This window comes from Ornithodoros turicata, unplaced genomic scaffold (genome assembly GCF_037126465.1).
Source record: "Ornithodoros turicata isolate Travis unplaced genomic scaffold, ASM3712646v1 ctg00000746.1, whole genome shotgun sequence".
NCBI lineage: Eukaryota > Metazoa > Arthropoda > Arachnida > Ixodida > Argasidae > Ornithodoros > Ornithodoros turicata.
Genome location: NW_026999400.1, coordinates 102197 through 128131, shown reverse-complemented (window position 1 = coordinate 128131; position 25935 = coordinate 102197). Strand labels below are relative to the sequence as shown.

The following is a 25935-nucleotide window of genomic DNA, read 5'->3' as shown; positions in this document are numbered from 1 at the left end:
GTCGCAGGAACTGTGCACGTGTGGACTGCCGTATGCCGAGTTCCTTCATTTTCCCGTGTGTGTTCTCGTTCATTTTCTCCCGCTCGGGAAACTGTGTAGAAAAGATATCGCATCGGACAGCATTCCTCACGTAAACAAGTGTGCATATCGCACACACAAGCAAGCAATCTTCTTTTTCCTTGATCTTTCGAACGTTGATACGCTAGTCAGATGTTTACCGGATGGCTAGCAATCCGGCTAGTTATATGGAATGTTAGGTTATCGTCAGTCATACTCATTATAGACGGCGGTCGCCAGTATTCATCCCAATGGGAAGAGCGGGAAGAGCGATTTTGGCAGTCCACCCCTGTTGTGTCGTCACTGGGAACGAGGCTAAGGAGCGCACGGGAACTGGTGGTTTGAGAGTAACGCGACAAGGTCTATATGGGATTACGCAAGGCAGAGGGCTTACCCTCGTTTTCCCTCTCCCAAATGCACTACCTACGTTTTTTGGGGGTTAAACCCCCAAACCCCCTTCTAGCTACGCCACTGTATCTAAGGTTCCCTTCAGATGACCGAGGAACCTGTCGTTTCATGGCCCAAAAGGAAAGCGACTACTACGACTTTCCCTTCATGGGAATCGGTTGTCCATTCCCAAGAGAAGACCATGCATCCTAGTGGAACGTGTTCGGTCGGCGTGATTTCTGCTGTGACGATTCTCACGCACCCGAAGTAAGCGTGACGCCCTAATCACACACCTGCAACTGTCGCGTGTCCGGCGCCGTTCTAATCGGCAAGCCCGATTTTCGTTCGTTGCACCGCTCCTGCGTTTGAAAGAAGCGGATGCCCCCCAGCGGTATACGCGAGCTGTACAAATGATAGGTCCGAGTATATCGATGGAGGAGCTCGGTGAACGTGCTCGGATGAAACGCTATGAGGGGTGCAAGCAAATGCCCACCTGTGTCGCCCGGGCAAAAGGAAATAGTTGCATCAGATAAGCAAATGCTTTAGGTTGTACACTTCCTATTCACGCAGCAGCGAATAGGAAGTATACAACCTAAAGCATACCAGTATACAACCTAAAAGTGACAGTCCGGTCGAAAACATAGGTCTGGGAAACACCGCCTTATGATTTCTAATACTCCTCACAACAACCGTGCAAGATATTTCAGAAGAAATCGTATCGCACGATTTATAATCGACTTTTTTCTATGCCGCAGTTGGTCCTGAGTAAAGGCCGCAGCGAGCTCTTGCGTGACGTGCATAAGAGCAATGCCGCACGTGACTTGCGCATGCCTGTTTGCGCGATAGTTGATTGTTGCGTGCTAGCATTTGTCCATTATGATGTTTTTGAGTAGCAATCACGCGTTATGTAGACTAATATGCAGAGTAGCGCCAATGTAAACACAGGTATCACGACGTAGCCTTCTGTTCAGTACACTCAGACAAAAACACCTCTTTGCATTCCCAGCAACGGCGCAGTCCTCCGCTCCACTTTGTCCATTGGGGACGTCATGCTCACGTGACGGCTGACGTACATAGAGGATCCTTGGGGCAAGGAGTATGCGAGGGAGAAAAACGAAACCGGATGTCTTCAGAGGAGTATTTTTTATTCGATATCTCGAAAACGACGCCATTTTGTGAGCTGAAACTTTCCACCCAGCATGTAAGCCTCCGTGGCAGTTGGAACTTCCGGTTTTCCCGGACTGTCCCTTTAAGGAGTTATGCATGAAGAAGGGAAGTTTGGTGGGCGCCTTAACGGAGATATTCAACGTGAAAAACTCGCATGTCAATGTTGTAAGCTTTGTGGGAGTCACGAGGCCAATGAGAGAATGCTTTGCACACTTCACTTTGAGGACCACCTCGACGTGCCACGTACACAGTATTCCGAAACCAGCCCTGATAGCTACAAAAAACGTGACGTCGCTCTGCCGGCACTCAATAGACCTCTCCTTCTTTGTATACAAATGACGTCATACTGTTCGATAGCGCCACCAGGTTGGTAGAGTTGAACTACACTCGAATAGAGGCCAACAAGGTTGCGCCCGAAAGCCACGGTCTCGAAGGTATTACGATGGTCCCTGAAAGCGACGCGACCTTCGCCTTCGAGCAAGTGCCCATTCGTGGAACCCATCCCTCCGCTTCCGATTTGTTTCGGTTTCAGTCTGTCTACCAACGTCACGATGACGTTTCCGGGGTAGAGGTCCATTTCAGCTTCACTTTTCCGTGGAACAGGGGCCCCCTTCCTGCTTGCGCGAGACTATATTTACAAAATCACGCGCTGCAATTTTCTGTAACGACACTCGGAAGGCGCTTCAGCAAGAAGGGCCCCTAGCAGCAACAAAGCAAAATATTCCATAACAAGCCGGCGGGCGAAGCTTGCTATTCACTTCGGCAATCCTTCTGCGGAGTAAGCAGATGATTATCCGTGATTAAATCTAAGAGTGTGTGAGTGGAAATCAAAATACATTCGAATTCTTATCTTAGGACTCTCCTCGTCGTTCTCAATCTACTTCCCCTCGTCACTCTTCTCGCTATTGCATGAAATATTTCGAATTCAATCGAATTAAAATAATAAGAATACTCTATCCGTATTCGAAGCCTCGGATATTCACTCACCCCGTAATCTTGGCATCCTTTTCCCATAATCGCGCAAATTTTCACGTTACATCACACTCATCACTCACACTTATTCCGTCCACTCTTTTTTTTTCTTTCCAGGAGATAAGAAGCGTTGAAGGGAGGGAGCCAAATTACGCAGGACCCCTTCCGAGTGCTTCAGGTAAAGGATGACGTCACAAATAATTACCCTCAATATACGTACAAGCGTGTATCTGTTCCGTTTGGCCAAAGGATTCACGTCGCATTTTAATATCGCTGACAGCGCGCAACTGCTCGGAGCAAAAGCGATGAAAAGGTTCGTGGCAAGTGACGAGCCCCTGGTTATACCTCCTGCGGGGCATGAAAAAGAAAAAAAAAAGGATGCATGGAATGCGGGAGAGATACAGGAGGGGGACACTGTACCTGCAAGATGAAGGGAACTCGTTTTTTGGGCCCAGAAACAGGAGCGGGAGAGGGGGAAAAAAGACGCCAGAGATGGTGGCCCCGGCTAAATATATTTTAGGCGTCGATTTCTTTGCCGCTAATGGGTATTTCGTGATTTTTGCTGCTTATACGAAGGTAGAAAAAAAAGAAAGGAAACTCTTTTTTCGGTGCGTTAGTGAAAACAACAACAACAACAATTACGTGAGTGATTATGGGATGAGGTGATTCACCGCAACAATTGCGGTTACCATGCCTCAGTGCATGTGGGTTAGTGTATGAGTGAGATGACGATGAAAAAGATGAGGCATATACACTCGCACGCACACACACGACGCACGCAAATGAGATATCACACACGCAGGTGCGTCGTAACTGAAGGGGATAGTAGTTCATCCGGCCGGCCACCAGAGATGAATTTTTGTGAAGAGCACATCTCCGCATTCATGGCAACAGCTCTGAGGTCACAGGAGTTCAAGCAGGTTAGAAGACGTCAGGAACACATTGAATGAGTGCAGGCATTGACGGTGCTGCACAGGGTTAGAACAAGGACCCAAGATTGCTGCAAGGCTGAGCGGCTTGTTGTTGATGCGGGGCAGTTGGGACTGGAGCATTGCTCTCTCCGAACTGTATAGAGGGCAGTCGATGAGGACATGTTGAATGCTTGCCACTATGTCGCAGTTGGAACACGAGCCTTAGTGAAATGTAGTAATGGGACCCGAAGCGCTTCAATGTAAGAACGTACAAAATTCCGCTATACATGAACCACTACTGGGAACTACTGCTGAATGAACGGAGCCCGCAACAAAACGCGGTAGCCCGCCATCTGGCCGAGAAATAATCGATTTTTACAACAGTGGTCAACCAAACAACGGTACGTTGAAGAAACAGAAAAGGAAAAATACCGGTACCTTTGCCCGGTTGTTGTACTCTCGCATGTCATTGGGCCAGTGGAATACGAAGGCAAAGCGAAGGTGTATATTACCGTCAACGAACGGAGTTACGTGATAAAGTAGGCCACAGAACGTGTGACTGTAATCAAAGTGAAAGTCCAGCCACATGAGCTGGTTGCTCTGGCGGCTGCAGGTAAGAAAGCAGCCGTCAATTCGCATTGATGTCGGGAACGTACACTTTGTGCTGACTGCCGAACACCTCTGCGACAGCGGCGATGCCCACGGTTCAGGATAATGTCAGTGGCCAACACAAATGTGCCCGTCGTCGTCGTCGTCACACACCACCGCTCTTCTAGAATACTTACTTCATCGACCTCGTTATATTCCGCTCAGATTCAACATTTATTATTATAATTTGTGTCATCGCCCAACACACACACCGCATCGTTGTATGCATCGTTAACTTTTTTTTATATAACTTGTCACCCTTGGCCCGCCAGCAATGGCTCCATGACATCACTCCTCCTCCATGCAGTGGACCCGTCATTATCATTTAGGATGCCAGGTGGCTTCCCTCGCAGCTTTACGACACTCCTGCGGCGTCTACGACTCAACGTCGCCTTCACCCCTGTGTTCCGTGTTAAGCTGGGTTACAGTAACACGGCGCTGTGCCTAGCTTGCCACACCCCAGCTACGATCCTCCATATCATCGAAAACTGTGAGCAGTACACGTGTGAACGCCGGGTTCTTCGACGCCAACTTGAACTCCTCGACCATAGACCATTCAGCCTGTCCAAAGTACTTGGCCAATGGAGCTCCCCTGCGCATCAGTGCCGGGCTCTTCGCTCCCTTTTTGCTTTCATGCAAGCCACTGGACTCCTCGAAGAGCTCTAAACAGAACTCCGACCTGTCGTCGCTTCATTCTCACCATAATTCACCCTCTCATATTAACCACTGAAGTGGGGTAGGGTCCTGTGGCTACTACGGGGAAACATTCCATGTCATCATCACTTCATTTATTATTGTTGTTGTTGTTATACAACTTGTTTGGTATAATGCAACCAGGTGCCACTAGTTTAATGCGAGGATTTCTGGTAATCGCATTTTTCTTACGTATTTGCGTTTACTTTTTTTCATTCCGTGTTAGCGCCGCGAAGCAACTGTGGCTATGAGCGACGTACATGTAGATGTGGGCAGGTGGAGAGAAAACAGCAGGAAGGAGTGGGGAGAAAGAGGGATTAGTATGCGTCCTGGGCAGACTTCAGGGGGAACTGTGCCGACATTCGTCTGGGAAGTCTTCGGAAAACCCAGGGGAAACCCTCGGACAGCACAGCAGGTGGTAGTATTCGAACCCACCACCTCCCACCTCCCAGTCTTCAGCACGACCTTGGCTATCGCTAACGAGCGGGACGCCTTAACCAGCTCGGCCGTGCCGCTGGTTAAATTGTTAACTTGATGAGTCATCAAAGGCTGGTTCGTCTTAGAATTTGAAAGTTCCACACACCAAATCGGAACGCTTCGAGTGAGGGAGTTAATCTCCCGAATTCAGAGCCCATTTACAGCTGCACAACTAAGAGCGCGCTGCGCGGGCCCGACCCGGTCCGGGTTACTTTCCGATGGGGCTTTGCGAACTTTTTAGGATTCTCATCTCCAACCCCCCCCCCCCCCACACACACACACACATTTTTTTTTTTTTTTTTTGCATAACATCGGCAGTGGATACTTCGACGCAAGTGCTTGTCACAGAATTTTTAATAAGTATAAATGCAATCAACGAGTATTATCGCCCATTCTCATATCTCACTGTTCTCAGAAAGCCACTAATTAAATGGGCAATTAATGCACTAAGACGGAGAATTAGGGTACTTGGTGCATGGATCCAGTGTATGAAACAGCGCCAGAACACATACAAAGAGAGAGGCAGACGACACAACCGCCGTTAATTAATTAGTTAATTAGTTTTAGGTAACAAGACATCCAGTACTTACCTACTCTCTTCTAGAGGATGCCTAGCCTGCCGCATAACTGGACAACAAAAACGTCATCCATCCTGGTTAAGTTTTTTTTTAAACTTCTGGTGTAACGAAAAAAAAAAAAACACCCTGTATTACTGTTGTCGCTCTAAAACAAGGTGTTTGTATTGATGACTGTATAAGATGAGTCATAAAACATTGTGCTGTGTTGTTGTTGACAAGTATATATAGATCCTCGGAGATGATTTCTCCGCAACAAACAGAACCCTATAGGATCCCTGAACATCTCTCATCTGAAGCTCTCTCAGGAACGCTTTGTGATCAATCTACCTGGTCTTCCCTTCCTCTATCGTACATCCTCTCATCCAGTGGACGTCCACGCGGGACATATTAGCTTGGACGTTAACCATCCTTCGCGCGCAAACATTCAGAACCCCATCTCTCTTTTCCTTTCAACGAAACGCTTAGCATTAGGGCTGGCCTTAAATCACCTTCACAGGTCCTGCTCCTGTTCCGCAGTAATACCACGATGCCCCGCACCTCCTCAACCCCCCCCCCCCCCCAGTACCTCCCCTTCCCGAGAAATGTCCGAACGAGCATTTACGCTTTCGACCCATCTTGTCAGAAAGTCCCGAGAACACAATGTGTCCGCCTTCATAGTCATTTCCCTGCGGTCCCGCGTGTATATGTCAAAACTGGACTCTGTGCCTATCAATAAGACCTATCTTTACGACGTTCGCCACGTTACTGCAAAGGCTGTCGCTCCAAAAAGGAAGGACATTCACGGTGCTGACCTCCTGCGGTTCTTCCTCGAACCCCGCCATACTTTTTTTTATGGTTTTCTTTTTCTAAAACTATCCTGCCCCACGTCGTCCGCGTTGAAGTTGGGCCTATTTACATGGAGCCAACACAAACAGCCTTTCTCCCCTCGTCCACTGCCTCGGGCCAGAGAGGTAGAATTATTTGGCTCTTAAGCTATTCGAGGCTCACCATCAGGTATATAGAATGCAGAGACCGTATATACAAAAGCGTCTCATGTTAGCATCGGGGCGTATAAAAAGAATCTCCCCTGCTCAGCCCGAAGAAAGAATATTTTTGTGCCAACGTTCGAGCGCCTCTATCACAATACCCCGACCTGACCTACAAATTTTATGCCAGATTCGCGTTTACTTTATTTAGAACGTTTTGCATACGGCGAGGAAAACTGTCGTCTTGTCAAGTGTTGGGACAGCTGATGAGAGATGCGCCCGCGACGTGATCTGCAGTCCCGCCCCATCTTGGAACGGTGTCAGCAGCGAAGATAATAGTGCGTTGATAGCTAAAGGCTTACCTGCTATACTTAAGACAAAATATGTGCGTAATATATATCGCAATTTATTCATATATTTTTGCTATAAAACCGATCCCAAACACAAGACTCATGTGTATGTGAAACTCTCATCGTCACAATGGATGGCGGTATAAGCCGTTATTTTAAATTTGAGGTATTCACGTTCAGGTAAGGTAGTTTAGCTATGGATTGCTTTGATATTGAAATTCTTTTACGGGACAGAAATGTGCTTGACTGCTTCATGTCTGCGTGATCGGAAACAAGTTTTTGTCCGAATTGCAATATAGAGAATGTTAAATATAATTCAGTAGCCTGAAAAAAAAAAGGAAAAATTCTGCGAAGAAAAAACAAAGCTGCAACGAAGAAAAAATTCAGAGCTTTGAGCACCAGTTTCACCTCATTACAAGCTCCAGCAAAGCAACTCTGATGATCACTCAAAGACGCCTGAGCGCTGCGTCAATGTGAAAAAGCTGCTCACCCCGCGTGTGTTTTTTTTTTTGTTTTTTTTTTCCGCTCGCTGCTTTTCTTCTCCTTTTAATCGTATTCAACTTCATCAACCGATGAATCTCAACTGCAATTTACGTCCTTTCAAGACAAGTTCATTTCCCTTGCGGCTTCCGCGGCTTCCATCGCAAGTTCTTGCGGGACCTCGTCCCGGGAGTTTAGAGAAGTTTTTTTTTTTTCTTTTTCTTTTTTTTTCTAAAAATGCGGCCTCCGCCCTCTGCATAGTATACCGTTTGTGGGTGGGGTTCCTTCTGACGGGTGAAGAGGCACCGCTCCCAAGATGGTGTCTATCATCGTTCAGCGTAGACGTGGTTTCAAGAAAGCTGCATCCATGTTTATGGGTGTTTCAGCTGGAACTGTCTCTCGGCTCAAAATTGACTCCGCGCTTTAACGGCCTTTTTCGGAAGTGTTGCCGAATCGTTTTCAGGGGCGAAGCGACGAGTGCCGACTTGATTCATAGCAATGCTTTTTTTTTACGTTCAAGTATAATGGTTTTTTCTTGCGCTTTGTTTTTTCTCCCTCTTCCATTCGTATACGTACGAGCTGCTGGAGGTACTTGCAACGAACAATGTATAGCTTCCGTACTCAGAACGTGTCAGAGCCCCTAATGATAGAATTTGGCTGTTGAAAATGGCAGAGATATGTTTCTTTTATATGGCAAGTGCGGGCAACTTTACAAATGCTTACTCATCTACCGGAGCGCGCGCATCAGCTACGAGCTCTTCAAGCCCCCATCTCCTCCTTAGCAGCAACAGGGCTCCTGCGTGAACTCTGAACATTCATCTTCACGATCACTCACCATCTTCTCCCCCTCAAGCAATGGATGGGGTGCCGCCTCAGCGGAGAAACATCCCACTACATCACCATTACTTATTTGTTGTTGTTGTACCGCAGCACGTGCAGTTAATAGTTGAGCCTCTGTATGCAATAGGGAATAAGTCAACTTATCCCCTTTTTACTATTTTTGCTGCGATGACATCTACATACCAGTATGCACCTGTGCATGAAAATTTACGACCTTATTGTGATTTGCTGGCTTGCTACAGCATGGTGAAAAACGGGAAATGCATGTGTGTGTGAAAGGGACCGGGACAATCAGATCAGGCCCCTTTTCTCGGTTTGGGATTTTTCGACTTATCCCCTTATTGCATACAGAGGTTCAATTGTGGAAATTTCATCAGAATTTTGCGGAGAAAGTCTACGCCACGCATTAAAAACGTAGGCACTAAACAAGTTATGATTCAAAATGGCTTCGACTCTGCGCTCGGTGAGCAGAACACTAATCATGCCTTCGACTGGTTGCTTCCGATGGCTCTAGAGCGCTCTGGAGTGACGTCTTGTCTACGCCTAGTCGAAACACAGCACTCTTACGGCATTCAACTACTAGTTGGTTTGGGGCTCTTTCCTCCAACTCGGAGCTTTCTGGAGTGCTCTCAGTGGCTGCGAAGTCTGGTTGGGTTCTGGTCACGTGACAGCACCAGCTTCCGCCGAGTCGTGTTTCTGTTCCGCCATGCCATGTTCTGCACTTGTGTCGTCGTTTTCACTTCGAGGGAAACACCGGAAGTGACGTGAGTTAACATTCCCTCTCCGCTCGAACATGCCGCGCTCGGCTTCTGCACAATTCCTCCGGCGCGGAGCCGGAGTGAGATGCGATCTGATTCGCTCCAGCTCGGAGTATCTAGACGACCAGTCGAAGACACCATAAAATAGGGAGCCAGCCCTGCCGCGTAAAGTCGAGCCAAGCTCTCTGGAATCATGAACTCGTAACACGACAAAGGGGCGACTAAACCCGGACTCTGTGCCCTGCCGACGCCTGCCTGATCGTTATCACGTTTTACTTATCCTAGCCAGCGCTAGACTATCAGGCCTCGCGGCCCAGTCACTCTGAACACACAATGTGAGTGAGGCAAAATTATCTCACTAGCTCCCCCACCAGGTTGGTTGGGAGAATGTGGCAGTCATGAAGAGTACCAGTACTATTCCAGTTCAATTAAACATCCAGTGAAGTAAAAATAATGAGTTGAGGAGTAGCCACATACGTCACATGATTGTCACAGTGCGTCACAGTATATATCCACCAGCGTAGTGTCTGTGGAAAACTGCACGATCGCCTGTAGGGCTTGGAATTGTTTGGTCGGAGTGCAAGGACCTAGGACCTTCATTGCATCAAAAGGGGGCGGCTGTCCAGTGTCGGGCTAAGGCGGTCCTGAGATGCTGCCGCCGCTGCTGATAGCGTCGACAGGACTCTATGACATGTACAGGAGGAAGAAAGTGACACCTAGCATTTCTCGGAACCGTATTTCGCTCATCAAGAAGTCTATCAGGAGCACGATACTTTCGCTATGCGATGTCTCATAACAGCGAAAAAAGCAAAATAACAGCAGCCCGAAACAGCAAATATGGACGGTGCTGCGCGACCTTGGACGCCCGGCATGCTCTCCCGGCCTGACGTAGTCATGTCCATGTTACGTAGCATCAGATTCAAACAACTCAGGGGAAAGAGGGAAATACACTTGAGGCTTACGTGTCTGTGTCGTCCCTAATTGCGGCCTGACTCGGCCAAATCTCGTTGTTTACGTAGCATCAGCTTTGGGAGCAGCCGCGAGGTCTCATTTCTCACTGAAAACATTAGTCTTCTACGGAGGGTTAGCGGCGCTACTTGCGGGGGGGGGGGGACTCTCTACGTCACGTAATGACGTCACCACCACCACTCCTGCTCCCTAAAGGACTTCAGTTGCTCGAGGCTGTGCACATCAAACACCTCGCGCGCGCGCTACAGGCTAGGATCACCGTTCTTGTGCTCAAACACATGTTATCTGCGCGCAATACGCCGCAGTAAAAAACGATGAATTTAAGGAGGTGGCCTTCACAGCTCATGACGCTGACACAAAAGTTAGTTGGGTGTATCCACCCTACATAACACAAGACGAAGCGGAAACAACGCCTCAGCGGAAGTGCATAACATGAGGTAATTGCGGTGCTACTTTCGCTCCACTGACCTTTGCCTCATTAGGTGTTGTCGTCCAGACCACAACAGACAAGGACACAATAGACGCTTAAAAATAAAATACATGATTCTAAAGGAAGTCCTGCATGGCATCCTGCACGACGCATTCAAAAACAGGGAAACGTTGATGACTTAACTCTATCCGCGTCGTTGAGCTTCGCTTGCGTCCGATGAGCTCTGGAAGCGCCGGACGCCCGAGGTGTTTGTCGTGCTTGCTAAGCAGAGAAGGCATCAGTCATCATCGCTCAAGCGCGGTAGGACGAGTAGCGACGAAAAGGACGTCGGAAAACGCAACGCAAGCCTCGTCAAGTGCCGTTCTTACGGGACCAGCACCTTGTGCTCCTAAAACGCAGCACCCTTTAAAATACGAGGGGCGTTCAAGTCATACCGGGACACTCTGTCTCCTGAGTGTATAAATGGCTCCCGCTACTTCTTTTTCATCATTTTCACACGCGACAGATCTCCGCGTTCACCACGTAGTGGCCCAAAGTTTGTGCAAAACAGAAGACACGTGCTAGACAAGATGGCCGACAATGAGGTGAGCGCGCACATCAAACAGCGAATTGTCATGAAGGTTCTCGTGAATGAAGGCGTAAAGTCATCTGAAATTCACAGAAGACTTCAGGCTTAGTATGGCCACGATACACTTAGCCGCAGCAAAGCGTTTGAGTGGTGCAAACGGTTCCGAGACGGCCGTACGTCAGTGCGGGACGATCCCGGCCGGGGCGGCTCAGAGCCCGGTGTCAGAGTTCCTGAGAACATCCAAGTTGTGGAGCGCCTGATCCTCAAGGAGCGATAGATAACATGTCTCGAACTGGCTCGAAAGACGGACCTTTCTGTGGGAACCTTGAACACTATCATTCATTCACACATCCAATTAATCGGAAAGCCGGGCCTCATCACCAAAGGAGTCCTCCTCCTACAGTACAATGCACGCCCGCATACAGCGCATCTCACGACACGCACCTTACAGGAACTTGGCTGGGAGTTGCTGCCACATCCCCCTTACAGTCCAGACCTCGTCCCCAGCGATTTCCATCTCATCGGGTCACTGAAAGCGTTCCTTGGGGGCCGCCACTTCAGCTGCGACGACGAGGTCAAGAATGCGGTCCGATCATGGCTGCTACGTGTCGGTAAGGATTTCTACGCTGCTGGCATCCAAGCCCTCGTGAAACGCTGGGACAAGTGCATTAGTGCAGCTGGAGATTACGTTGAAAAATAAAACTAATTTCTCGCCTCTAAGTTCATTTTACTTTTGCGAAAAATGCTAATTCCCGGTTTGACTTGAACGCCCCTCGTATGACGGAAAACTTGGGAGGAGTCGAGCTTCAAACTGCAACGAAACATTCTTTCCATAAGGACAATTATTACCGTGAATGAATGAATGAATGAATGAATGAATGAATGAATGAATGAATGAATGAATGAATGGCGTAGAGTTCTGACACTTTTCACATGTTTGAGGAATGTGCGGTTAATATTCTAATTAAGTAGTTGGTCAAATTAGCAACTTTGTTATGCAGTGTGTGCATGTATCTCTGTACCTCTATTTTTCTTTTTTTGCTCCGCACGACTAATTGTAAATGTTCCTGAGCAATGTACGTCTCCTTTATTATTGTAACATCTTTTTAACCAAAGGCATATAGCATGTATATTCCAGAGTTCAGAGACCCAGCGTATATAGGAGAAAAAACAGTAGAGATGTGAATATTTCAATGTTTTTCCGTTGGTATACATTCCGCTACCCGCTGCGTGATCATTGTAACAGCTAGGTGATGGCCCAAAGACACCAGCCGAAAGCAATGCTGGAAGCTCGTCTTCACAAAGAAGAAGGTTATATCGAGTTCGGCGTCACACACAAAAAAGGATAATGCTTATCCACCAACATGCCGTATGATAAGGCGGGATCGGACCGCTCCTTTCACAGCAAGGACATGCACCCCCCCCCCCAACACAAACCACGATAAAACTTAGTTATCTCGCCCACATGCAGAAAAGATAAGCCACGACGCGATGCGTATAAGATATGCAAACATTCGTAACGCCAACGTACACAGAGTTCAACACCCTTCGGGGACAGTTTCTTCTTGCATCGGCGCTAGCTTGCACTGTGGAACCTTGTCACTTCGATTCTAAATGAGAAAAAGTCACGTTCTTCAGCAAAGATGCCTTCATTTAGATACCCCACTAGATAAGGACTGCTCATCATTATTACGGCACGGACGCTGGCAGGGTCATCTGATTAGCCGACCAGGATGAAGACCTGATGGAAGTATCCGGATGAACATTGGACACCACATATATCAAGTCAGGAAAACAGGACGACGTGGATCGGATGCTCTGCATATCAGAACCACTTCTCGCTTTTGGAATTTTATTCTTGCGACTCTTTTTTTTGTGTTATGTAGAGTCGATGGACGAGCTTAATCTCTACGTCGTGCTACTTCCATGTATACTAAAGCAAGGGAAGCAACTCATGATCCGAAGGTTATCAATGTTCGAAGGTAGTTATCAAGATACAGGAAATATAACGAGTGTGTCGTGCAAGATACGAATCTTTGGAGCTGGAAAGAAATCTTGAAGGACATGAAAATGTGGTTTGTACGTATAATTGATATTTCGTGGATCTACGTCGCGAGACAACTACGATCATGAGCGACGCAAACTGGTCGGTCTGTGAATTAATTTCGACAACTGGGGTTCTTTAATGTGCGCGGAAGACGGCGCATCTAAGGAACGTGCACCCTGCCACCAAGTTGCTGGCGTTCTCGGCCGGGTTCGAACCCGCACTTTGGGATCAGTAGACGAACACGGTACCCATTGAACCACCGGGACCCTTATAAACACAACGCACAAAAACGAATGGAAGCGTTAAATCGTGCATATTTCAATGTACGTATTTCACTTTGTTTTCGAAACTTTTTTGTTAGACTCTTCCATTTGGCCCCACGTCGTTCCATTCAATAAATATCATTTCCTTAAAAAATAAATAATAATAAAAAAAAAAAATATCATTACCTACAGCTGACTAACCTTTTCAGTGACTTCACTTGAGGCTTTCTGTGCATGTGTCCTTTCTGTGTGTCCCAGCCAATTGTCTCATGGGGAATATATTTAAAAAAAAAAAGGAAATATCGCCGGCTTTTATATTTATTTTTTAATAGCCAACGTGCCCATGCTATAAGGCTTACATATCGACGAAGGAATACCATACGGTGTCGATCAATAAATCTCCAAAATCATAGTGGCTCAAATGCGGACCTATAGTCGGGCAACGCAGCGATCCGGGGATTCGTTAAGCCGGTCTCACACGAACGTTTTTCTCAGCCTTGTTTTTAACCCTATATTTCTTTTTCTTGCTGTCAGTAAAAAAATGTTTTTCAATGCAGTAGTACTGTTGAAATAAGAATATTCGAATTTTAACAAAATTTGCGAGGTTTTCAGGCGACCGTCAACCAAATTTGTGTATGTATCATATATGATACATTATGCAGTGGAGGGTAAAAATGGTTGCCCACAATTACTAGGAGAAGTTGCAAAAACGGCACTTATTTCATACATCTAAGTATGCAGAAACATTACAGTTCACAATGAAAACCATTCAAAGTGAAAAATTTGACAACAATTTGTGTCTTTGGTGAAGCGGAAGTGCAAGGTTGTGGCCCATAGGCACATCTGAAACCAAAATACCATTTCGCGTTCATGGCTAATCCGCACGAAAAATACGGCACCAGACTTAAAAAAAGAAACACCGAAATACTGGGGAATTCCACTCCCATAACTGCATAGAGTATCATCTGCAATACATACCGAAAAGTTCAGGTAATAACAGAAGGAACAATGCCAAAAATAAAACTGAAGTTTTGATACACTCAAAAAGACATGTCGAACAATACACAAAAAATATAACCTTTAAACGTACAAATACAGAAGAAATAAGGTTTTTCCAAGTCCAATATCATTTTTTCTGTCTCACGTGCTACTACTTCGTCTTCTTGGAATTCCTGGCTTCACAAATGGCGCAACAGATGGCTGTATCTGTGCACAGTGTCGTACGACGTTATTAGGAATATGGCACAGCAGGGGAAATTCGGCCCGGACACTTACATATACAGGGTGTCCCAGAAAACGTGTCATTGAATTATAATTAAAAAAAACTACACCACCTAGAGTCATGCGATCAATGACATTTGTTCTTACTGGGTTTTCGCTACCTCCTTATGTGAATGTCGTGTAACGTAAGTTTAATTATAGAAATTTTTGCGAGCTTAAGTCGGAAATTTGCCTAGTAAAGGTCACTTTTTTACCCCAGTAATGTGAAGAGCGTGTCTAATATAGTCAAATTAATGATAATTGACAGGGATATTCAGGAGCTATCCCATCGGAAAAAATAGTCGAAGGTCATGCTCTACGGAGGCCGCACAGAATAGCGCACGATGAATTTTTCAGCGCAATCTTTGTCAGTCCGACGAAAGGAGGTTGGAAACCCAGCCCTCTCCGACATCGCAGAAAGAGATAAAACAGGCACGGCTTATCACGTCCGACTTTCGCTGGGACAATGCGTTCCCTCTCCCAATTTTAGGAACTGTTACCTACTTTTTCTACTATCACTCTGTGGGCTGGCTTCGGAACCTCCTTTCGTCGCACTGAAAGCGATTGCGCTCAAAAAGTCATCGCGCGCTATGGTCCGGTGCTCCGAAAAGCATGATATTCGGCTATTTTTTCCGATGGGATAGCTCGTGAATATCACTGTGAATTATCATGAATTTGAGTGAAAAAAGGTGACCTTTACTTGGCAAATTTCCGAGTTCAGTTCGCAAATATTTACATAATTAAAGTTGGAGTACATGACATTAACTTTAGGAGGTGGCAAAAACCTAATAAGAACAAATGTTGTGGACCGCATGATTCTAAGTGGCGTAGTTTTTTTATTATAATTCAATGACATGTTTTCTGGAACACCCTGTAGATGTATAGGGGTGGAAAGAGCATGTATCATGAGAGAGGTAATCCAGAAGATGTGGGTTAATTCGAGTCCTACAGCTGGCTAACCTTTTCAGTGACTTCAATCTTTCATCGTTAATAGCATGTATCAGATATGAAACATCATGAAATAGAAGGACGGAGCCAAAACGGACCCATTGGAACCTACGGAGCTCGACTGCTCTTACGATTATATTTTTGAAACAAACGGACGACAACTCCTGTCGTGTGAAACCGGCCTAAATGTAGAAAACACGATGCAGGTGGTCGATGACCTGGCTTAATGTAGTTGAACTGTTGAAGTGACTGCTGCGCGCACAGCTGTACCGAGGGGTGATGATGCAACAGCAAATCACCGTCAGGATTATTCCTTTGTTCCCAATAGAGCCAGGCTATGTACTTCCGCTTTCATGGTGAGCAGCACTATCTTATCCACCGTTCTATTTCTCCATTATATTACAAAAAAAAAAGGCCCACACAAAGCGCTGTGGTGATTTACTAATCCATCGCAGGAACCAAGTCAATAAACCGTGATGTAAGAATCACTCGAGATGCTGCTCATGACATTGGCTGTACTTTCGCTGCTTGAAAACAAAGAAAGCGAAACTGGAGAATTAATTATCCTGCATGCACACACGCAGAAGAGGGGGCCTCCAAACGTGACTGCGAAAGATGCGGGAAAATACGTTTCGGTATGGTCAGGAATGCCTTCCTTCAGAAGAGGCGCGGCTACATGAAGCCACGCTGCTAACACGAAGGAACCATGCCTTTACTTCTGCCTCCTTTTGCTGGGCTCGCGTGAGGAACGGCCTTGCCGACGGGTATTAGGCAAAGTTGCGTTTGCTTTTTGTCGCTTCCCCGCCGTCGTGGTAAGCAAACGTGGTTCGGCACACTTTTGGGAAGCCTTCCACTTCAGTCTCCAATTCGCTCGTTTTCGGGCTGGAACGTGGATTTCGTTATATCGGCGTCCTTGTGTTTGCCGAAGAGCAATAGGTCCTATATATGTGCGTATTTAATGGCTGAAAGTTAATGAAGATTTCACAAGGAAGATATCACAACCATACTTAAAACCCTGAAACTGAGGGACAAGCAGGGCACACAAAGGGGGGAGGGGGGGGGGGGCAAAATCATTCGCCTACCGCTCGTCGTCACAAACGCTGTCGTCAATCTGGCTTCAGATTACCACTAACGGTGGGCCTCTTTATTAAAGTGACAACACTATGCCGAAACAGCCTCAGGACGGTGGATTGCGCTGACCTTTGGAACAGCCTTTTTGGAGCATCGCACTCTTATCTTTATTCCCTGATTGTCTGGCTTTCACTGTGGCTTTGCTTCGTTGCTTTGCTGTAAGACTGCAGATGAGACGGAAGCATCGATGGTCGTCAGTTCTGTAATTGTAGAATTCTGATGCTCAGGGGCTAGCACACCGAAATACTGAAGCCAAACATACTCGCCGGTGAAAATTGATATTTCGTGGCTTTACGTCGAGAGAAAACTACGATAATCAGCGACGCCACAGTAGTCGGTATGCGGATTAATTATGCCCACCTGTCCACTGAAAGCTCAACACACGGCACACCGTACCTGAGGTCCCTTGCGAAAGCTCTCGATCGGTATCGATCCCGCAACTTTGGGATCAACAGGCGGACACGCTGCCGACTGACCCCCGCCGAGGTCGGTACGCGGCCGGTACCGCTGAAAAGAGCAAAGGCGCTCGTAAAGGCAGCCACTTTCCCCGAATCTCTAGACGGCACCTCGGGCAGAAGTCGTATTGCACTTGTAGACGCATCTGCTGGGTAATAAAACACCCAGGGTAGGAGCATCGAGCTCGCCACTTTTTCACACTCAGAACGATGGTTTGTTGTTCCGTGTTTGAGTGTTGAAGAACAGAGCCTTGATGACGCGGTGTAAAGGATGGAATGATTGTCGAACAGAACTATATCCTATCGGGCATCCCTTTCGCCGTTTCACAAACTGCTTTCTGTGTCCGTCCTCGTCTTCCATTGCATGACTCCCTCAAGCTCAGTCTGTGGAATGACCATTCTGGAGAAGATGTGGCCATCAATTGCGCACTGTTCTTTTGAACGTTCCGTAAAACTTCCGCGTAGCAAACTAATTGGGAGACTGAAAAAAGCATTTGGCGCTGCTAATCCTGGCTGTTCTCGTATTAACGAACACATAATAGAGCTTTCGAGTGATTGCTCAGAAAGCTGCAAAAGCAGCAGGACATCGGAGATGGACATGCTAAAAGTTCTCAGAAGTCCTTTGGGAGCGTTTTGTGGAGTGAAGGAGCTCGGAAATTTTTGAAAGACATCGGCATAAAAAGCGCTTATGTACATCCGACAAAGAGGTCCTTTTGTGTGTGCGTGTGTGTGAAGAAAGAGAAAAGGTAACCGAGGCTTATTATTATCCACTCGTTACATCTTCAGTGTCCCTTGTTCCGGGAGCTATACACCGTCACACTTGTATGTTGAGTCGGTACCACCGGAGGTACTCGGGTTCCTCCTGGCTGCTTTCTCTTTCGAGTGAACCAACACATACTGTTGCGCCGTTGTAAGATTTTGCAATACAAAGATTTTGCGAATTTGTGCAACAGAACAAGCGTGATCCTACAGTTGGCGATACAAACAGAACAAGCAACCACAAGTTTAGGCAAGATAAGCGAGAATGTGGGCCTGGTTACCACTGCCATCAGACCAGCTTGGCGGCCTTCGTTTCTGTCACCCTATGCAAGCTGCTTCCCTGTGCATTGATCTGTAAGAGTTTGGCAAATACTGTTCACTGCACGCCATTGGCGTTCAATTAAGAAATAAACCACGTGTGCTACAGATAACCTCCACATGCTCTCAAATAGCTGTGGAAAAAAAGATGAGAATTGTGTTGGTTAGTTGGTTTGTGGCGTGTTATTACCGAGAGATCTGTCTGCCGGTGTGGCGATATGTTGCTCAGGGGGCATCACGCGTACTGGACCGGCTTTACAGGCTACTCTCAGACATTGGCCTAAACGCAGGAGGAAAAGCTAGGGAAAACCCCAAGACAACACAGCCGGTTCTGGTACTGGAACGCGGGTCATCTCCTAGTCTGTCGTGGAAGGCCATTGTGATGTGATGTGATGTGAATAAAGAAAAAAATTGGGATGTGAGTTTCGACGAAGTCAAACTGGCTACCCCAGTACACTTAATACAGTACTACCCCAGTACTTAATACTTAAGGCCATTATACTAGTCTATTACTACTAGTACCAGCTCCCGTGGCATTATTGATCGCTTTCCACGCCAAGACTGGCAGGTGACGTGGGTTACAATCCCCGCGTCGGCTGTGCTGTCCGGGGTTTTCCCTGGGTTTTCCTGCTCCGCGGCACTAACACGAAATTTAAAAAAAAAATCACTACTAGTCAGGCTACTAGGCCATTGTAAAGGAGACTACTAGCCAATCTTAGCCATTAAGCATCGAGAGTGTCATTTCGTGTGGGAAACTTAAAACCACATCAAGCACCAACAGAGGTGGATCCAGGGTTTTTCTCAAGTACCATTACACTACCAAAATCTATTGAAACTCTATGTAGCGACAGAAGTTGACGGGTCCAGGTGTTCCCTAGAAACGTCCATGAGTACCAGGTACAAACACCAGTTGCAGGTCTGACCACGAAGAAGTGCCACAAAGTACCTGGACTCTTTCATGCCTATACGGATAACCGGTACCAGCTACCCCAATTCATCACCTTAGTACTTTTCCAGAACTCGCACGTCCCTTTAAACGACGCTGTCTTACTTGGAAGGCATGAAAACGCTATCTCAATAATAACAACAAACCGTGGATAGCCTAAGTGGCAAATTGTTCAATTACCCTCTTCTTAACGAGGATGGTAACGAGACAAATGGTGGAGCACTGCACGGATCGTGAGAATGTGCCTCAACCCCGAGAAAGGAGCAATTACCCTTTCGACGCATTCGCAGTTCATTATGGCATGTCGAACAAGGCGAACCAGTACGAAACCTTCCACCACTTCATTTGTGCTGTCTTTTGCAATGGTTGCAGTGCGCGTTATCGGAAACGATCCTGTTTTTCCCGCATTCAGAGGTGTACATTGTAAACCTACCGACCTTTGTGGGTCAGTCTAGCTCTAGCAAAGTAGGTTTTTACTTCATTTTTATTTTATTTTTTCGCACACATCGAAACAGGCTTCGTTGAAGGTTTTGTGTGCTGTCCTTTCTTCTGTGTTCCAGCACCAGAACATCACTTTCCATCGAAGTTCTCTGTCGACCGCGCAGGTAACAATAACACTACGATCATGATCGTGAATTATGATCATGAGCGACACGACAGCGTCTATGTGGAATGACTTTTTCTTCCTTGTGATGCCTTTACGTACGCTGACCACGGCCGGCTTCGAACCCAACCCTGAGAAGTGTAAGCCGACATATTATGAGCTGACCGGGGCAGTTTACAGCTAATGAAACCCGTAATAAGCGCATGTTTATTACGCACTGCCATTTGTGCACTAAAACCGAAAGCTGAAAACTGGATGGGCTATTCGAAATGGTATCAGTGATTGGAGCACGACCACCAAAATGACAAGAGACATCATGTTGTTGAACACTGAGATGGACACAAGCGTGTGTTGGAATAATTTCGGTTGTTCTACCATGCTTTCTACGTGCGATTACCATATACACTAGTTGCCTGACAATGTGTTTTGTTTAAGAAATGCGAGCTTTCACGCACTTTTTTTTTCAGTTGAGCGTGTGTGTGTGGGGGGGGGGGGGGGGTAATGGCTGGATCGGCTCGCCGTTGTTGGCCATAGAGAAGTGGGCGTCGTCACGACTATAGCAAAAAAAAAAAAAAAAAGACGGATGGATGATGAAGGGTGGTGGAGATGCGTAGAGGGTGCGTGAGTTCGTTGGGGAGTGCAAAGAGTTAGAGGGGTCGCTGAACCAGACCCACCTCCTGCACTAAGAGAACAAGGTTATTATTGTCAGTTGTTATTGGGCAGGTAACACCATCGTGTCCAGTTACTTGCTTCTGCGAGAAATTTCATATTAAGATTCAATGAAACGTCACGAACTGTCGTAGTTCGATACCGCGCGAAATCGTGAAAATGACGAAGGTTTTCCCATGTTGGCATGTTGAAATTAAAAAAAACTTCAACATGGTAGAGCAACATTCATTTCCCGATCGATTTAACTGACGCATAAAAAGGAAGGGTGAGCTCGTCACGGCAGCATCTACATTCCTGTGTAACAAGCTCTAACGCACAGGGCGAATATCTTGTGCTTGTGATGCGCAATATTGCCTACGAATCGATTGCATGCGTGTTAACGTTAACTGCACCGAATCGCTGTGTGCATAGAGAAAGAAGAACGGCGGAAAGTCACTGACAGATTCCAGGAAGGAATCGCTTAATTACCTGCATATACACGGAAATAATCTCGACCGCCACACTAGGAAGAGATAAAACTGGGGTGAGACCAAAAAGGTTATTGCAGCTAGCATATGGGGGAAGCTCAGGTACTCATATATAAATAAATACTCTAGATTCCGTTAGGGCTGCAAACGAGGTCGATTAACTTAAACACAGGGTGCGATATTGGAACATCGGACATAGCCTGCAGGTATATACAGAGAGAGTCGATTATATCGGGTGTCGATATACCTTCAAGAACACGGGTGATCAAGAAACGATACAAATTTACCTAAGCACTAATGGCAGAAGGGAAAGGGCACAGGCGAGCTGGTACATAATTATTAATTTAATTATTAATTAATTCTCGGGTTTCACTGTTGTAATTGCGAAAATGTAACCACCGTCGCCATTTTCAGTATGAAAGCAAAACGATTAAGAAATGTTACCTGTAGTCGTGTTCAACGTATAGGAACGACATGTTTAAGCCCCGCCCTACGTTGTTCCTACTGGCTGCAGTACCTATAGCCGCGTCACCCTACGTCGCGAGAGGTAGTATACGACGATATCGACACACTGTGAGGTCCTATAAGCGGCACCTGATGGCGCTGCAGAATAATGTATTCGGTGGAGTAACTCTGTTGGGTTTGACGGACTACATTTTGTGTCTTTCCTAGGTCGCACACGGGTATATTGCACTTGCTCCACTTTCACTCTCCAAAGCCAAAATAAAGTTGTTGTTTATTGCACTTGCTTGTTTATTCCTCCGAAACGCCTGCTCCAGGTATTGGTTACTAGCGTTTGTCCATTGTCACGGAGAGATTAATGTGTTTTTGAACCAAAATAAATGAAAACATTTGAGAAGCGAGCCGACTATGAAAATACTATACGCCGTGTGCGATACGGAAGCTCTGTGCGACGAACTTTTCGCATATGTTTCGTGCTGCCGCCAGTAGGCAGGCCACAAAAGGGCCACTAAATCAATGAAATCATTTCTCTGGAACAGAAATATACGCGGGTGGTGAAGTGATGGTTGGTTACCCGGTTATATTCCTGTCTGGATGTTCGTGGAGTAGTCGCTGCAAAGTGTGCGGTTAAGGTTCCCCCCACATCAAGTTCTCTGCAGACCTCTTCGCAAGGCGATTCTGGTGTAGGTACCTTGTGGACGGTTGCTTCTAATTTTGTACACATTTCATTTGTAAACATCCTGTCTTACGACACTTCAAATTCCATAGAAAATACAATTTAATTTCAAAGGGCATATTGTACAGAAAACACTGTTTCGTGTGGGTGTCTCGCAAACACCGTTTTCAACACTGCCACTGCACCTAGCAGTTGAGTCTACTCAGTAAAAAAAATGTGTTTATTTACAAAGACACCCCTTGTACACGCCGAAATGTGTAAAAGGCTTCACTTCGAACAGCATGAAAGGCGAAAATGTTTTTTTAGGACCCTATGTTCGTAATCTCCAAAGGCATAATTATCAGTTCAGCTGTCATGACAAAATATACTCAGACAAATGAGTTGCCAATGAAGACCATTTCTAATATTTGATTTCAATTCATCGTCCTTCAGTCTTCCTCCAAGTCACCTGCCTCAAACGACGTTTCCTCTCCCTCCTTTATACCAAATCACCAGACTTGTGCCCGTTACTCGAAAAAAGTAATTGATTACCGTTACCGTTACTTCTGTGAAAAAGTAATTGATTACCAATTACTCGATTTCAAATGTAATTTAGTAACGAGTAGAAAAGTAATGCGTTACTTCGGTCGTTACTCTGCATTCACGCAAATTATAACCGTCTTTGTGTGCCTCATAAAAAAAAAAAGGTTCAACAGCGGAACAGCTGAAATAACAAGACAAACAAAAACACGTAGGACAAGGAGATCTGTACGCCCAGGAAGACGTTGACCCGATTGAGGAAGAGCATTGCATGGAACTTCCCCATGACTCACTAAACCTCCAAAGCTTCAGGTACCATCACACTGGTGTAGGAAGAGATTAGGGAGAGAGACTCTGAAATTCCAGAGCGTTATTACAATGATCTCCGGCTGCTATAGTAGAACAGCCCAACGAAGGCTGATGGCACCAGGGGCTTGACTTGGGGCAGAACATCTAAAAGATAAGCTAATATCTGCCGGAAAAGTAATCAATTACTGAGTAATCGATTACTCAGAAAAGTAATTGATTACTCGAAAAATTACTGTGACAGTAGAGTAACTGATTACTCGAAAAATTACTCAAAAAGGTAATTGATTACAAGTAACGCAATTACTAGTAACGCGTTACGCACAAGTCTGCAAATCACACTTTCTAAGCTAAGCGTTCATAATGATTATTCTCCCATGACGCGTCGGGAAAAAAAAACCACTAGGAAGAACCATGTCGTAAATTCCCGCAATATATGCACTTATCACCATAAATATACGGAAAGGGTTGTATCTTGACACGTTCGGCATCACGCGGTGAGTAGGTACAATGCAACAGAGCGCAAGGAACGCATTTAGAGGCGTTGATGGACAAAAGAGTGATTGGGTGCCAAGTTCACGTTGGACCTTACATCATCTCCAACGTTTAAGGGTCTCCGGGGCCTCCAGGGGTGAAAGGTTGGGATAACGACCTTCGGAGGAAAAATACTGGTTCCCCTGCGTCGGCAACGGATATGTATAAAGTGTATGAGATTTCGAAATGTTTGGCCAAACAGAAAAAAAAAAAAAGAAAATAATAATAATAAATGGTTTCTGAGGTTGAATCAGAGGCACGGAGAAGTAAAAAAACCTGAAGGGTTTTAAAAAAACTGGAAAGGAAGCTCATGATTTTTAAGCGATTCGATATAACGGGGTGAATACACTTCGCGTTGTATACGGTGATCCAGAATGGTTGTCAAGGTGAGAGAAGTATCTGTAGACTAGAGGAAAAACCGAATATCAGAAACAAACTCGTTGCTATAGCGGATTCGGGCACAAACTGGACAGCGAATCGATTGTGCTTTGATGTAAACGTGTTGAGCAGGTATGTTGAGGCTTTGGCAAACGTTTAGTACGTTTTGTTTCGTGTTCTAGGTGTGCGGAAAGCATTGCTACATTTGCATTTTACATATCTGTTACATGCAGAAGCCGCAATTTCTTAACGCATACAGGGTCACATTTGAAAAGCCCTATCCCGAAGACACATGGCAGAAACGCAACTCAATGTGACTTACATGCGAACCGCACACTACGTAAAGTAGAAGTCCAACGGAGATTGGCTCTTTTTGCATATAAAGCACCTTGCCACAAGGTATACTTCTGGAAGGAATTACATCACAAGAGGAAACAATACAAAAACAAAAAGGAGAACAACATGACATGATCCTATTGTGACTGCCAAAACGCGTGCCCTTGATCTTTGAAAAGCAGAGAGTAAAAATACAGTTGAATACGTCATGCTGCTGGCACGTGTCGCATCCTACCACGTCTATTTTTTACCATGTCTCTCCTTTACAATTTTTTATATACGCGCCCCATGCGCGTTTTCACACATCTGCGACATGGCAGCACAGAAAATCCCTTCCCAAAAATATCCGTCGTAGGACGGTTGCACCACCAACGATACACACCAGACTGAAATCGAAACCACATCCTCCGCGCAAGCAGACGACATCGAGCCCCACGCCGCACGCGCTTTTCATCTTTCGTTCCACTATTATTCTAGTTTTTTCTTCGGCACGTTTAGCAATCGTCTGCTTGTAATTAGCTGCCGGCACGCACTTGGTAGAGTGGGGGGCTAACTAGCGTGTCTTCGGTGTAGCAAGGCTGAAACACAAAGGCGGATCTTTCAATCATGTAGAAAAGATCTATTATAAGCGGGGCGCCCCCCAGCGTGAAGAAAAAGAAGAAAGCAGACGATACGTTTCTCGGCAAGGGGTATGCGCTGTGGTTCTGGCCCAGTGGGGTACCGTGGGCCCTCCTCGAAGCTGTTAAATTTGTTGCCACCGTTGCATTTGGACAACGAGCACTGGGAGACGCATGGTGCCAGATAAATAACATCAGTCTTTTGGAGGCTCTCGTGTTTTCATTTATTTCTTGACTTCTTCGACGCCATTTTCATGGGAAAGTAGGAGCCAAGTGGTTTCAGTACCGCGTAGGCCAGAGATGAACGAAAACGGGGATCTTTGAGGTGCCTCCTTGCGCCTTGCAATGTTTTCTCGTCGTTCTTTTTCGTTTGTTTGTTTGTTTGTTTGTTTATTGTTAAGAAAAAACGGCGAGAAGAAGATAAATATTTCCAAAACGTGAGAAACGATGGTTGATCCACAAAAGTGCGCAGGGCAGGAGACTTGGTGTATTATTTTGGACTTGGATGTGTACGTCAGGGGTCGCTTCTGGTGGATTTATTTTTTATTTTTTAGAATACTTCTGGCATAGAAAATGTCGTATAGAAGGAGGGGCGATAAACGGTACAAAAAATCACGCGATTAATCACAGACATGATGAGTTACTGGCTTTACGCTGTGACTCTACAATTGTCATCATGAGTGGCGCCAGTGGTTGCTCTGCGGATGAATTTCGGCCATATGGGGGTCTTTTAACGTGCAGAAATCACTCCCTTGTGGAAGATCGCGTGTCGATAAGCAGTTTATACCCTATCACCAACTAGCTGACGTCCTTCGGGTTCGACTCACAACCTTGGTCTCAGTAGACGGACATGCTACCTCAACATGTACAGGGGGGGGGGGGGGAAGCAAGATGTTATGTGAAAATGCATAAAGCACGATAAATTTCAAAATCACTCCAAGAAGTTCTATGTCACGCGACATGAAGAATTGAAGCCCATTATGTATGCTG

General features: G+C 46.1%; 1 protein-coding gene across 3 annotated transcripts in view; it reads left to right on the top strand.

Moving 5' to 3' along the window:
* The window catches only part of LOC135374701 (semaphorin-5A-like), a 132515-nt gene that overhangs the window by 52615 nt on the left and 53965 nt on the right, over positions 1–25935 (top strand). Inside the window, exon 2 of one of the 3 annotated variants that reach the window (XM_064607621.1) lies at positions 2701–2761. The exons of the other annotated variants lie outside the window; for them this stretch is intronic. The gene's annotated coding sequence lies outside the window, so the exon portion shown is untranslated. The remainder of the gene's footprint in view (positions 1–2700; positions 2762–25935) is intronic. 3 annotated transcript variants of the gene reach the window in all.